Raw genomic sequence first — 13,420 nt, 5'->3', positions numbered from 1 at the left:
TGGAGTTAAGGATAGTTGTTAGCCACTATGTGGGTGCTGGGAACCAAACCTGGGTCCTCTGCAAGAGCAGTCAATGCTCTTAACTGCTGAGCCACTATAGAGGAATGGGTTTCTTGTTTGTTTGATTGTTTGAATGGCTTTTGTTTGTCTGTTTTGTTTTGTTTTGACAGGGTCTCCCTAGCTGCAGCCTGCCTGGAACTCACTATGTAGACCAGGCTGGCCTTGAACTCACAGAGATCTGCCTGCCTCTGCCTCCTGAGTGTTGGGATTGATGGTGTGCACCACCTGACTACAGACTTAACTCTTTCAAGTTCCTTTAGAGAAGAATCCTTCAGTCATCTTCTTTGTATCCCCCTTAGGGGTCCCCTACCTTCAGACTAAGGCCAAAGGGTTGCTGAATTTCAAGACGACACTCTCCCAATGAATGAGACTAAAGATATACAAATAGATGTATGTGAGACAGCTGTAATGGGAGATCCAGTAGAAAGTTACATATACATACTCCCCCCCTCCTTTTTTTTTTTGGTCTTTTTGAGACAGGGTCTCCCTGTAGCCCCAGCTGTCCTGGAACTCACTATGTAGACCAGGCTGGCCTTGAACTCACAGAAATCTGTCTGCCTCTGCCTCCCAAGTGCTGGGATTAAAGGCATGTGCCACCACGCCCAGCACATATACATATATTTTTAATTATTTATTTTTATGTGTATGGGTGTTTTACCTGCATGTATGTAAGCGCACCTGTGTCATGCAATGTCTGCAGAGGTAGGAAGAGGGCATCAGATCCCCTGTAACTGGGGTTAGAGAGGGTTGTTAGCTACTATGTGGGTGCTGGGAACTGAAGCCCAGTCCTCTGCAAAAGCAGCCAGTGCTCTTGACCGATAAGCCATCTCTCTAGCCCCATATATACAAACATATTTTATTTTTTATTATTAGGGAAATTATTATTATGTTCCCCGGCTGACCTAGACCCTGCTGTGTAGTCAAGGATAACCTGAAACTTCTGATCCCCCTGCCTGTCTTCACCTCTCAAGTGCTGAGATTGCAGGAGTGCCCCACACCAGATTTAGAAACATAATTCTCTGACTGTGTGCAGGAAGTACAGTCTGCTTCCTGATGGTCATTGGCCTTTATGCTTTTCCTGAAGATTGTTTGCCGAGGTCTACTGATGAAAGTGGTATAAAGAGATTCTTGGAAATCTTTAGGTCAACATGCAGCCTTCCCTCCCAAGTCAAAAATTAATTAAATTGAGCCTAGTGGTGAATGTCTGTAATCTCAGCACTCAGGGGACTGAGGTGGGAGGACTGCCACAAGTTTAAGGCCAACCTGGGCTCCATAGTGAGTTCCAGGCCAGCCTGGGTTATGGAGTGAGATCCTGTCTCAATGTAATAATAATAACAACAACAACAGTAGTAATAATTAAGTACCTACTAGAAGTGTGGCACTCCTTGAAGTAGTTAGATGGAACCATTATGTCAGTGGGTAACAAGCAAGAACAGGAGACCTGCTTAGCTTCCCACAAGCACTTTTTAGTAGTTTAATAACCTTGACCAATACTTGTTTATGTCCTATTTCCCTTATTTGTAAGTCTGGGTGACAAAATATTTCTCTCTCTCTCTCTTTCCCTCCCTCCCTCCCTCCCTCGTTGACAAGTGAGTGTTTGTGGCAGAATCTTTGATATAAAGCTAAGGAATGTGGAGTAACTTCCAAAAACTCATCTTTTGATTTCAACAAAAGTTCTATTTCACAGTACAAACTAAAATTTTATTTTAAAATTTTTTTTTTTTTTTGGTCTTTTTGAGACAGGTCTCTCTGTAGCCCCAGCTGGCCTGGAACTCACTATATAGACCAGGCTGGCCTTGAACTCACAGAGATCCGCCTGCCTCTGCCTCCCGAGTGCTGGGACTAAAGGTGCGCACCACCATGCCTGGCCAAGAAGAATTTTTTATATTTACTGGTAACAGGTGCCATATTTGAAGAAATATCCCAGTCAACTGCCATTTGTGTGGCCATCAGGAGCAACGAAAGTGCCAGGTCTGCCAATTCGACTTTAGAGTTATATGGGTTATAAAAATCAGGATAAACCCATGATTTCTATGAATATGTTTCTCATATGTCATTTATTACTTGATGTTTATCCAAAGCCAGTACCACGTCTGACATTTTGATATATGAAATTTAAGCCAAAAAGAAACCATTTAGTCTCAACTACTCACAAAAAGATATGTTATCACTTGCTCACTCTGGATGATAGGCAACGCGTAGTAAGTCTTTGGCTGTTCTTTGAGACAGGGCTTCGTGTAGCCCAGGCTGGCCTCCAACTTGCTATGTAGCCAAGGATAACCTTCAACTCCCCATCCCCCTACCTCCCCCTCCCAAGTGCTGGGATTACGGGTGTTTAGCCCCATGCCTAGCACAGGTGTTTATTATATCCTTCTGAATGCTTTTATTTGTTTATATGATGTTCAATGACAGTTTAAAAATAGAATGATTTCAGCTATTACAAGGTAGAGATAGAAGGACCAGGAGTTCAAGATCATTCATGGCTACATAACAAATTCCAGGTCAGCCTGAGCTATGCGATTCTCAGAAACCAAAACCAAAGTGCTGGAGATGTATGTAGCTTAGTTGATAGAGTGCTTGCCTAGCATGCACGAAGCCTTTATTACATCTAGTACTGCATAAACCAGGCACGGTAGTAAATGCTTGTAATCCCAGCACCCAGAAGGTGGAGAGAGGAGGACCAGGGGAGTAAGGCTCCTCATTTTCCGGTTGGCATCTTGGGGCTGCAGAGCTTCTTTTACCTAGTAAGCGGATCACTTATCTGCCTGAGCTCTTTAATAATTGAACGCCAATCAGTTTTCTCCAGGGATTAGCTTCCTTAGAGATGATCTAATCCCAAATGGGCAACCCTAAACATTGGTTCCTGAAAGCACTAAACGACATGGGTGCAATTTACACACATGCAGGCATAACACTCATACACGTAAAATAAAAATGGATAAAAAAAATTTAACAGGTCTTCTGGTCTCCACGAGCATTGCACACACAGGTGAACTTGCATGCAGGCAATACACTCATACACATAAAACAAAAGTAAATAATAATAGAGAACAAAAAATTGTGAGGGAGTGGGATAGTCATGGAAGGAGTTGGAGGGGGCTGGGAGGGATGGAAAGAATGCAAATAAAATGCCCAAGTATGACATTTTTAAGAATAAAGTTTTTAGAAACCGGGCGTGGTGGCGCACGCTTTTAATCCCAGCACGCCTCAGGCAGAGGCAGGCGGATCTTTGTGAGTTCGAGGCCGGCCTGATCTACATAGTGAGTTCCAGGACAGCTGGGATACAGAGAGACCCTGTCTCAAAAAGACAAAAAAAAAAAAAAGAAAAAGTTTTTAGAAGTAACTGAAAGAGGCGCAGGGGGCTACAGCAGGACTCTGTTCCCCGGAGCGCGCCCGGGGCGTGGCCTCCAGAGCGGCGGGGGCGGGGCTCCGGCGGCCTTCCCGGCGTGCCCCGCGCGCAGGGACTCTTATCTGGAAGCTCGGGGTGACTCAGCCGCGGGACCGGGTCGGTGGGGGCGCCGCTGCGATAGCACAGCGGGTCCCAGCGGCGTCTGGTTGCGCGCCTTCCCGGCGACTTCCGGGCCCGAGCACAACGGCGAGCGACGGGTGAGTGGTGGGCCGAACCATCCGGTCGGGCGGCCGCGTCAGCCCGAGAGCCGGAGTTCGTCTCGGTCGGTGGGCGCGGCGGGCGCGGGGTGATGACGGGCGTCGGGAGCGACGGGGCCGCGGAGGATCCGGCGGCCTCCTGCGGGCCTCTGCTGTGCTCGTCATGCCAGCCTAACAGGAAGCGCGAGAACCCCGGGGTGTGTGCACCGAGACCCTGGGCTGAGACTTGAAAAACTACCTGGATCCAAGCAGAGAACCTAGTTGTACGCGCGCCATCGGAACTGTCCGGTCGTCGTGTGCCCCCCGCCCCCTTGGTGTTCTTACTGCAAGCACAGATGGCTAGCTGTCGTCCGAGACTGGCGGGAGAAGCCTTGGCGAATCATTTCCTTTGAAATAAAAACTTCTGATTAACTAGACAGTGTCTTCAGGTTTGCCCTCCGATTTAGGAATTCGCCATTTTTAGTGAACATTCCTAGGCTGGACCGATTTATTATCTTTTAAATACATTTATAATTATCTTTTTTTTTCTTCCTTTTTTGGACGCAGGATCTCAATATGTAAGCCCCACCTGGCCTGGAACTCTCTGTTTGTTGTGTTGGCTTTTTGAGACAGGGTACCTACCCTGAGGTCACAGCTGGCCTGGAACTCGCATTGTAGACCAGGCTGGCCTCATTCTCACAGAGATCCACCTGCCTCTGCCTCCCAAGTACTGGGATAAAAGGCGTTCACCACCATGCCGGGCTTTAGTTAGTTAGTTTTGAGACAGGGTCTTCCTGTAGCCCTAGCTGGCCTGGAGCTCGCTGTTTTTTTGTTGTATTGGTTTTTTGAGACAGGGTCACCCTGTAGTCACAGCTGGCCTGGAACTTGCTATGTAGACCAGGCTGGCCTCATTCTCACAGAGATCCACCTGCCTCTGCCTCCCAAGTATTGGGATTAAAAGCGTTCGCCACCATGCCGGGTGTTATTTAGTTTTGAGACAGGGTCTCCCTGTAACCCTAGCTGGCCTGGAACTCACTATGACACTCAAAAGCATCCTCCTGCCTCTGCCTTGGTAGTGCTGGGGCCACGCTCGGCCCATTATTATCTTTTAAATAAGAATCCTGTGAACAAACTGTCAAGATAATCTTGAAGGAACTGTTTGACCAACTTAGGGAAATACATTCTTTGTTGTTGTTTTGGTTTTTTGAAACAGGGTCTCCCTGTAGCCCCAGCCTTCCTGGCCTGGATCACAGAGAGGTCTGACTGCCTCTGCCTCCCAAGTGCTGGGATTTACCTCAAAATACCTTTTATTTTTTTGTCTTTTTGAGACAGGGTCTCCCTGTAGCTCGAGCTGTCCTGGAACTCACTATGTAGACCAGGCTGGCCTTGAACTCACAGAGATCCACCTGCCCCTTCCTCCCAAGTTCTGGGACTACCGGTGTGTGCCACCACAGGGATTACATTCTTAAATCCTTTGATTATGTTTCTGTTTGCTGGTAAGCTATTATCTGTGACTGTTACTTATTACCTGGAAAATTGAGATTTTTTTTTTTTAAATGGTCTCCCAAAGTGATGGAATAATATTAGTTGATATGATGAATCTTGAATTAGAACTTCACTCCCCGGAAAAAAAAAATCTCGAGCCATTCTCGAACATAAGTTTGCTCCTTAAGAAGATTTTAGTATGCATACCACTCACAGAAGTTTGATTCTAGAAATCTCTGCTGGGTCCCTGAGGCTGCCCTGTAAGCAGACACTCCCTCACACTCCTAGGCCAGGAACCAGACCTCTAGAAACCACCATTAGCCCGAGCTGAGAATTGTAAAAACTGCCCAACGCCCTTATCTCTTTGTTGACACACTCCTCTTTGCCCACAACCAGTCACCGGCCAAGAAGCTCTGCGGAAGGCAGTGTGAAAAAGGATAGTGCTTTCTGGAACCATGACAGCGGGAGTAGGAACTGACTTTCATATGCATCCTGTTATTGCCTTAGTGGTAGAAAGATTGATTGTGCTCAGGGTTCATTGCTCTCATGGCAGAAGTATCAGAGGGGTTTTCTGTTTCCTGCCCCTGCTGAATAGACCACAGAGTTGGGCTTAAAGTTAGCTTTGGTTTTCTGGCCTTTTTCTTGGCTTCCATGTCTTTTTGTCTGATTTGACTTATTAACTGATCTTTTTCTATTGATTCATAAAATATTACGCCTTTCCTCCTATGGCCCTGATCTTTGTCTCTGACCTGCCCGAAATCTTGCCTTCCCCAAGCCTCCGTGGCTAATTGGAGTAAAAAATTTAAGGGGATTGGTGGAATATTAAATGATTTTAAGTTGGGAGACTCAGTCATGGAAATATGAAGTCTAAAGGTATAAGGGAGCCTATTACACATTTTTCTAGTGCAATCCTCTCATCTCAGATAGACTAGGGAGGTAGAATGCCTGCTTGGCATGTATGTGAACTAGGTTTGGTCCTCAGCATACCTCCTCCCAAAAAAAAAACCACATAAGAGAGTCTGAGAGACGATATGGCAGGACTGGCTCCTAGCCTGCTGTTCTATTCTTCCCACCAAATTACCCGAAAAGGTGCTTCAAAAGAAAATGGAGAGGCTTCCATATGACTACAGAACCAGTATATATCTGGAACATTGAAGGACCATATCATCTAACCATAGGTCATGAAGAGTGGGAGTCCTAAAATGGGTCCCTGGGGCTTGAAGTGAGTAGTGAAAGGTAAGTGGGTAAGCACACAGCTGACTTCTGAAACTCAAGAGGTTATATGCTCAGAAGTTATTAAAGGTTTCACTTAAAAGATGTAATAAATACTGGTTTTGCAAGTTATATGTATGAGTAGTGTCCAGAATCTGAAGGTGTGCGCCAACATGCCGGCCTCGCCTCGTTCGATGTTTCTTTTTGGTCTTTTTGAGACAGTCTCCCTGTAGCCACAGCTGGCCTGGAACTCATTATGTAGACCAGGCTGGCCTTGAACTCAAGGGCTCCATCTGCTTCTGCCTCCTGAGTGCTGGGATTAAAAGTGTGCACCGCCATGCCTGGCTTCAATGTATTTCTTAATGTCTTATGGGAAATGATATTCTTGGAATAGTGTATAGCTCTCTGGAACAGTAGGAAGGAAAGGAGTTGAATGCAAGAAGAGGACTTTTTCAAATTTTTGCTTGGAGTCTCCAAATTAGCCATTGTTGGGTTGTTCTTACATATTCATGAAAGTAAAGAAGTCAGGATATAATAGGTTTGGTATCAGACATTGTACTAAGTGGTTTTACATCATTATTATAATTTAATTATTTCTATTTTATAAATGAGAAATCTAGGACACAAAGAAGTTAAGTTTGTCCAAAGAGTATGTGTCACACTCAGGTTGAGCCTGGTTCAATTTTAAGTCCACCTGACTTCCAAAGCCTTCAAGTTCATTCTTGATTGTATCCAAGTTATATTGTGCTTTATGATGTGGTTAAAATGGGGGTTCTGGAGTCAGAACCTAGGTCCGTTTACTAAAGTAATTCATCAGTTTCTAGGATTAAGTTACTCAATTTCTAGGATTGAGTTACTTCATGTAAAGTACTTAGAATTATTCCTGACAGTGAGTTCTCAGGAAATGCTGGCTGTTACTGTTTGTTGTTTTGGTTTTTAAGACAGGATCTCCCTGTAGCCCTGGCTAGCCTGGAACTCACTAGGTAGACCAGGCTGGCCTCCATCTCACAGAGCTCCACCTATCTCTGCCTCCCAATTGCTGGGTTTAAAGGAGTGTGCTACCACCCCCTGGCCTGTTACTGCTTTTTAAAATATTATAATTTAGGGGCTGGAGAGATCGTTCAGCAGTTAAGAACACTGGCTGTTCTTGCAGAAGACCTGGGTTCAAATCCCAGCATCTACATGGCAGCTAACTGTCTGTAACTCCAGTTCCAGGGGATCTGACAGCCTCTTCCTGTCTTCCATGGGCATTGCACGACACAGGTGCACTTACCTACGTGCAGGCAATACACACATATACATAAAATAATAATAAAATATTATAATTTAAACTGGTTATGGTGGCACACCTGTAATCTCAGTACTCAGGAGGTAGATTTACAAGTTCAAGGACAGCTTGTACTATATAGAGAATGCTAGGTCAGTCTGAGCTGTATCATGAGGACCCATTTCAACAATGAGTAATAACAGTTTATCTCAAGATACTGTTTTATTTAGATTCAGTCTAACCTCCTGTTTGAAAACTAGAGTTTCTGATGGGTAGATATAAAATATACCATCTCTTACTAAACAGGCCCTACTGATGTCTTTGGAAAGCATTGAGATCTAGTGGGAAGATAAGTGACCCAGACCACAAGGTTTGCCTCCAATGTCTCAGTCACTGAGCAGCTCAAAACTTCTGTTTCATAGAGAGATGTGCACTAGAGTGACCTAGTGGGAGGTGCACTGACAAGTAGGGCGAAGTCTGAATTTTGTGTGCTCTACACTATCCAGATGTAAAATCCTGTTACTAACCTGGTGGAGGAAAGGTACAGTGGGTTATTAGATGAAGTCTTGAGCGTTCAGCTGCCACAGATTAAAGCACCTAGCTGAGGTGGTTTGCTAGTAAAGACAGTGTGTGCCGTAAGACTCGCACACCTTCCACGTGTTTGTCCCCGTCAGTCAGTGTCAGTCGTGTTTGCTTTGGTGAAGGGAGGTGAAATTAATTTTTTCTCTTTTTGAGAAAGAGTTTCATGTAACCCAGACTGGCCTTGAACTCCTGATCCTCCTGCTTCCACCTTCCAAGTGCTGGGATTACAGATGTGCACTGCCACACCTGGCCTCTGTTTCAACTTTTGAAGTTTTCTCTTAAACTGTTATAAGCCTTTGTTTTGTTTTTTTAAGACAGAGTTTTATGTAGCTCAGGCTGGCTTTAAAGAAAAGGAGGCATGGATAGAAGAATTTGCTAGTCATGCCATTTGCTATTGGAATTTTCTTCCTTTTCTTTCTGTTTTTTGTTTGTTTTTTTTTGTCTTTTTGAGACAGGGTCTTCCTGTAGCCCCTATGGCTGGCCTGGAACTCGCTGTGTAGACCAGGCTGCTGGCCCGGAACTCACAGAGATCCGACTACCTCTGTCTTCCTAGTGCTGGGATTAAAGACGCACACCACTACCCATGACTGGTATTGGAATTTTCTTAAAGAATTAAGAATTTTTTTTAACTTTTTAATTTTTTTATTTTAATTTTATGTGTATGCGTGCATTGCCTGCATGTAGGTAAGTGCACCCATGTCATGCAATGCCCGCAGAGGACAGAAGAGGCTGTCAGATCCCCTGGGACTGGAGTTACGGACAGTTGTTAGCTGCCATGTGGGTGCTGGGATTTTGAACCTGGGTCTTCTGCAAGAACAACCAGTGTTCTTAACTGCTGAGCCATCTCTCCAGCGCCAGAATTTAAGTTTTTAAAAATTATGTGTGTGCATGTGTTCATCAGAGAATATTGGATCATTGGATCACCTAGAGCTGGAGTACAGGTAGTTAGGGGAGTACAGGTAGTTGTGAGCTGCCCAGCATGGGTGCTAGGAACTGAGCTCTGGTCCTTGCAGAAGCAGTCAGCACTCTGTTGAGCTGTGTTCATTCCTGGTGTTGGAATTGTCTTTGTGAAACAGTTTTAGCTTTGGATAAATTTCTTTACTAGGACTTTAAAAAGATTTATTATTAAAACTTATTTTATGTGTATTGAGTGTTTTGCCCACATGTATGTAAGTGTACTCATGTTATGCCTGCAGAGGTCAGAAGAGGGCATTGGATCCCTTGGAACTGGAGTTGTGAACAGTTATTAGCTGCTTTGTGGCTGCCGGGTACTAAACCCAGGTCCTCTGCAAGAACAACCAGTGCTCTTACCACTGAGCCATCTCTTCTGTTGTTGTTATTATGTAAACTAGCACATCAGTGTAGGCTGGGGATGTCCCAAGCTCTTCTACTGATCTTTCCTTTCTTCGGTCTTCCGACGGCAGACTTGGCCATGACAGCAGAGCTGTGGTAGGTCGAGCTCCACCAGCCGCTGTTTTCGTGAAGGAAGCACAGTGCCGATTCCAACAGCCCGTCTTTCATCTTTGTCTTGCACAGAAGGAGCAAGTGTACGTGGCGTGCTGATTCTGTTTCCCGGCACCATTTTCCAGAGGGAGGCTCCGTAGAGCAAGTCATACAATCTCGACCTTCTTGGCGCATTTAGCCGTGTCACCCTGACCTAGGCCTGAGCCTGGAAAGGAAGACTTTTTTGGTTTTGGTTTTCTTTTTGAGGCTGGAGCTACAAGGAGACCCTGTCTCAAACCAAAACCAAACACAGCAACAAAAAGCTAACTTAACTTCTGGTTTCCTTATTATTTTTAATGAAGTTGTTTATTTCACTTATTTTTTTTTTTTATTTATTGTGTGTGTGCACACACTTTTGGAAGTTGCTTCTCTTACCACACGGGTCTCGGGAATGGAGCTCAGATTGTCAAGTGTGAGCGACAACTACTTTTACCTGCTGAGCCATTTTGTTGGTGCCACTACTGATTTTTTTTTTTGGTCTTTTTGAGACAGGGTCTCCCTGTAACCCCAGCTGACCTGGAACTCACCCTGTAGACCAGGCTGGCCTTAAACTCACAGAGATCCACCTGCCTCTGTCTCTCAAATGCTTGGGACTAAAGGTGTGCACCACTATGCCTGGCCCTACTATTAATTTTTATCAGTTGAACTTTTTTGTTGTTTGCCATGTTTGGGGTTGAACCAGAGCCTTGCACATGTTAAGCAAGCTCTCTACCCCCAGCTCTTGTGTTTTGTTTTTGGGTTTTTTTTGTCTTTTTGAGATAGAATCTCACTGTGTTCCAAGCTGTCCTTGAACTCACCCTGAACCCCAGGCTCGCCTAGAACTTCGTATATTACTTACTTTTCTGTTGCTGTGATAAAACACCTGGCTAAGACAATTTATAGAAGGAAGTTTATTGTAGCTTACAGTTCCAGAGGGATGAGTCCATAACGGTGCGGAGAGATGGCTGGCGAAGCTGAGAACACACATCTTCAAGCATGCGCAGGCTCCCCAGTGATTTGTTTCCTCTAGCAAGGCTACACCCCTAAAGATACCAAGACTTTTTCCAAACAGTGCCACCAACTGACCAAGTGTTCAACTACTTGAGCCTGTAGGGGACACTTGTCATTCAAACCACCACACTTGGGGTTCTCATTGCCTCAACCTCCCAAGTGCTGGGATTACTGGTGGGGGCTGGCACCCCTGGTTTCTCTTCTTTTTCATATATTTCTCCTCTTATTTGTTTTCTTAGTCCTTACAGTCCTTGAGGTTAAGATCTTGTTGAGAAGGAGATTGTGTTATTTGTTTTTGGCTCTTTTCTAACACATGCATTAAAGCTGTAGATTTCCCTGGGGCTTGGAGAGATGGCTCAGTGGTTAAAAGCTCTTGTAGAGGACCCCAGTTAGGTTCCCAGCACCCACATTGGAGCTCACAACTGCCTGTAACTCCAACTCCAGGGACTCTGATACCATCCCCTGGCCTCCTAGAGCACCTGCACTCAAGTACACATACCGTCCCCACCACAGACACACATGCACATAATTAAAATTATAAATCTTTTTTTCCCTCTGTGCAGGGCTTTAGCCTGACTCGGGTTCTTAAATGTTGTGTTTTGACATTAGTTCCTTTATCTTGTAAATGTTTTTTGACCCAGGTTATTCAGAAGTATGTTCCTTAATTTTCCTGTGTTTGAGGATATTCTTGTTTTGTTATTTTATTGATTTCAACCAATTACACTGTATTTAGAGAAATAACCATATAGTTTTGTGGGGTTTTTTTGAGAAAATTAATTTATCCAAAATGGAATGGTATCCCATCGACAGTATCAATAAAACTGCTATACCTCTAGCCAAGCTAACTTAGAAAACAAAAAGTAAAAATCACAAATGAGTTAATGTAAGTGATGAAAGACAGTAGTATCATTACTGATCCCTTAGACAGTAAAAGGATAATAAAGATAATGAACAACTATATCCCACACATCAATAGCTTAGAGGATGAATTTGCTGAAAGATACAAACTACCACTATTTGTTCAAAGACAAATAATGAAACAGTTTCAGTTTTAAATGTATGAGGCTGTATTGCCATATTATGTTCAATTCTAGCTGTGTATCCAAGTATACGTAATAAAAGTGATACTTTAAGTTGTTGGGTTCAGTTAGGTCGAATTTGTGACTCGTGTTTTTCAGATCTTCTATGTCAGGAATAGACAAACAGCTGCTTACTTTTTATCGTTTATTAGAACACAGTCATATTTAATCATTCAAGAATTGTCTTTGACTGCTTTTCAGTGTAATAGTGTGGCCCACAAAACCTAGAATATGGGCTGTCCAGCCCTTCTCAGAAAAGCTTCCTTCAGACTCCCGGCTGAGAACTGGAGCAGTTTTTAGGGTCCTTCCTGCCCACGGCTGTGTCCCCAGCACCTGGAAGCCAGCAGATCTGCTTGACTGCTCCACTTCCCTGCTATATCCGCTAGGCTTATAGCCCTGGGCATTGTTTCCAAATTGAGTTATCTCTGGAAGAGGAAAGTGGTAGGAATATCATACTTGCTTTAGTTTTCCTTATCAGCCCAGGTTCACTAGAGGACTACAACCTTTGTGTGTGTGTCTGCCTGTCTGCATTCACACTTGGACGTGGACAAGGCTGAAATCTGTAGGGCAGATTGCCATCTGGTGGGGGCAGACAGGAACTCAGGCAGGAGCAGAAAAGCCCCATTCACCGGTGGAGCCTCTTGGCTTGCATCAGACACACTCCCATCGTCCAGGATAATCCTCTCCCTTAAAGTGATTATAGACCTTAACTGAATTACCAAATACCTTCACCATAACACCTAGATTAGTGTTTGAGGAACCCAACCAAGTTGACACAGGAAACATCGCCCCTTTCTCTTCAGGGGTTGACTCTTAGTTTTCCCTAGATTTATGTTGTGCATGAATGTATGCCACATGCATGTGCATGCCTGAGGAGGCCAGAAGGAGGCATGGGATCCCCTGGAGCTAGAGTTACAGGTGGTCATGGGCCTCCCAACTTAGGTGCTGGGAACGAAACTTTGGTCCTCTGGAAGAGCAGCAAGTGCTCTTAACTGTTGAGCCATCCCTCCAGCCCCTTATTCTTTATATTTAATTATATGTCTGTGGGAATGTGCCCCCTCAGAGACCAGAAGAGGATTTCAGATCCCCTGGAGCAGGAGTCACAGGTGGTTAATGAGTTGCCCAGTGTGGGTGCTGGGACTTGAACTTGGGTCTTCTGCAAGAGCAGTATACCTTTAACAGCTGAGCTGTCTTTACAGCTGTCAGTTTTGTTTTGTTTTGTTTTGTTTAAGATAGGATCTCATGTACCACAGGCTTACCTCAAGCCTACTATGTGGTTGAGGTTAACCTTGAACTTCTGAACTTCCAGCTTCCATTTCCCAAGTGTTGATTAGAAGCACACATTACCATGCCCGGTTCATGCAGTGCTGGAGACAGAACTCAGGACTTTATGCATGTAGCCAAGTACTCTACCAATGTAGCTATGTGTTTGTGATTTTCAGTTGATTTTTGAGAACTGTTCTGGTGAAGGGCCTTATTTATTAGGATCTGGAAGCTAGTTACAGATTTGAATTTTCTTCTATCATTCTGAAATGGTACAGGAATTAGAGTTTATGTGAGTTTGGGAAGTGTTGGATTACATGATGCCTTAAAAGATTGCCATTAGCCGGGCGTGGTGGCGCATGCCTGTAGTCCCAGCACTTGGGAGGCAGAGGCA

The 13,420-nt window shown here is 44.5% G+C and overlaps 1 protein-coding gene across 2 annotated transcripts in view; it reads left to right on the top strand.

Annotated features, from left to right (window-relative positions):
* The first annotated feature begins 3,486 nt into the window (after positions 1 to 3,486).
* Positions 3,487 to 13,420, top strand: part of Kctd20 (potassium channel tetramerization domain containing 20) — a 26,938-nt gene continuing 17,004 nt past the window's right edge. The window contains exons 1-2 of one of the 2 annotated variants that reach the window (XM_029566916.1): positions 3,487 to 3,666; positions 9,616 to 9,738. The gene's annotated coding sequence lies outside the window, so the exon portion shown is untranslated. The remainder of the gene's footprint in view (positions 3,667 to 9,615; positions 9,739 to 13,420) is intronic. The other variant, XM_008840077.3, reaches the window with a different exon arrangement.

Source organism: Nannospalax galili, unplaced genomic scaffold (assembly GCF_000622305.1).
Source record: "Nannospalax galili isolate Female #2095 unplaced genomic scaffold, S.galili_v1.0 scaffold538, whole genome shotgun sequence".
Lineage (NCBI taxonomy): Eukaryota > Metazoa > Chordata > Mammalia > Rodentia > Spalacidae > Nannospalax > Nannospalax galili.
This window is presented reverse-complemented; position numbering and strand designations above follow the sequence as displayed.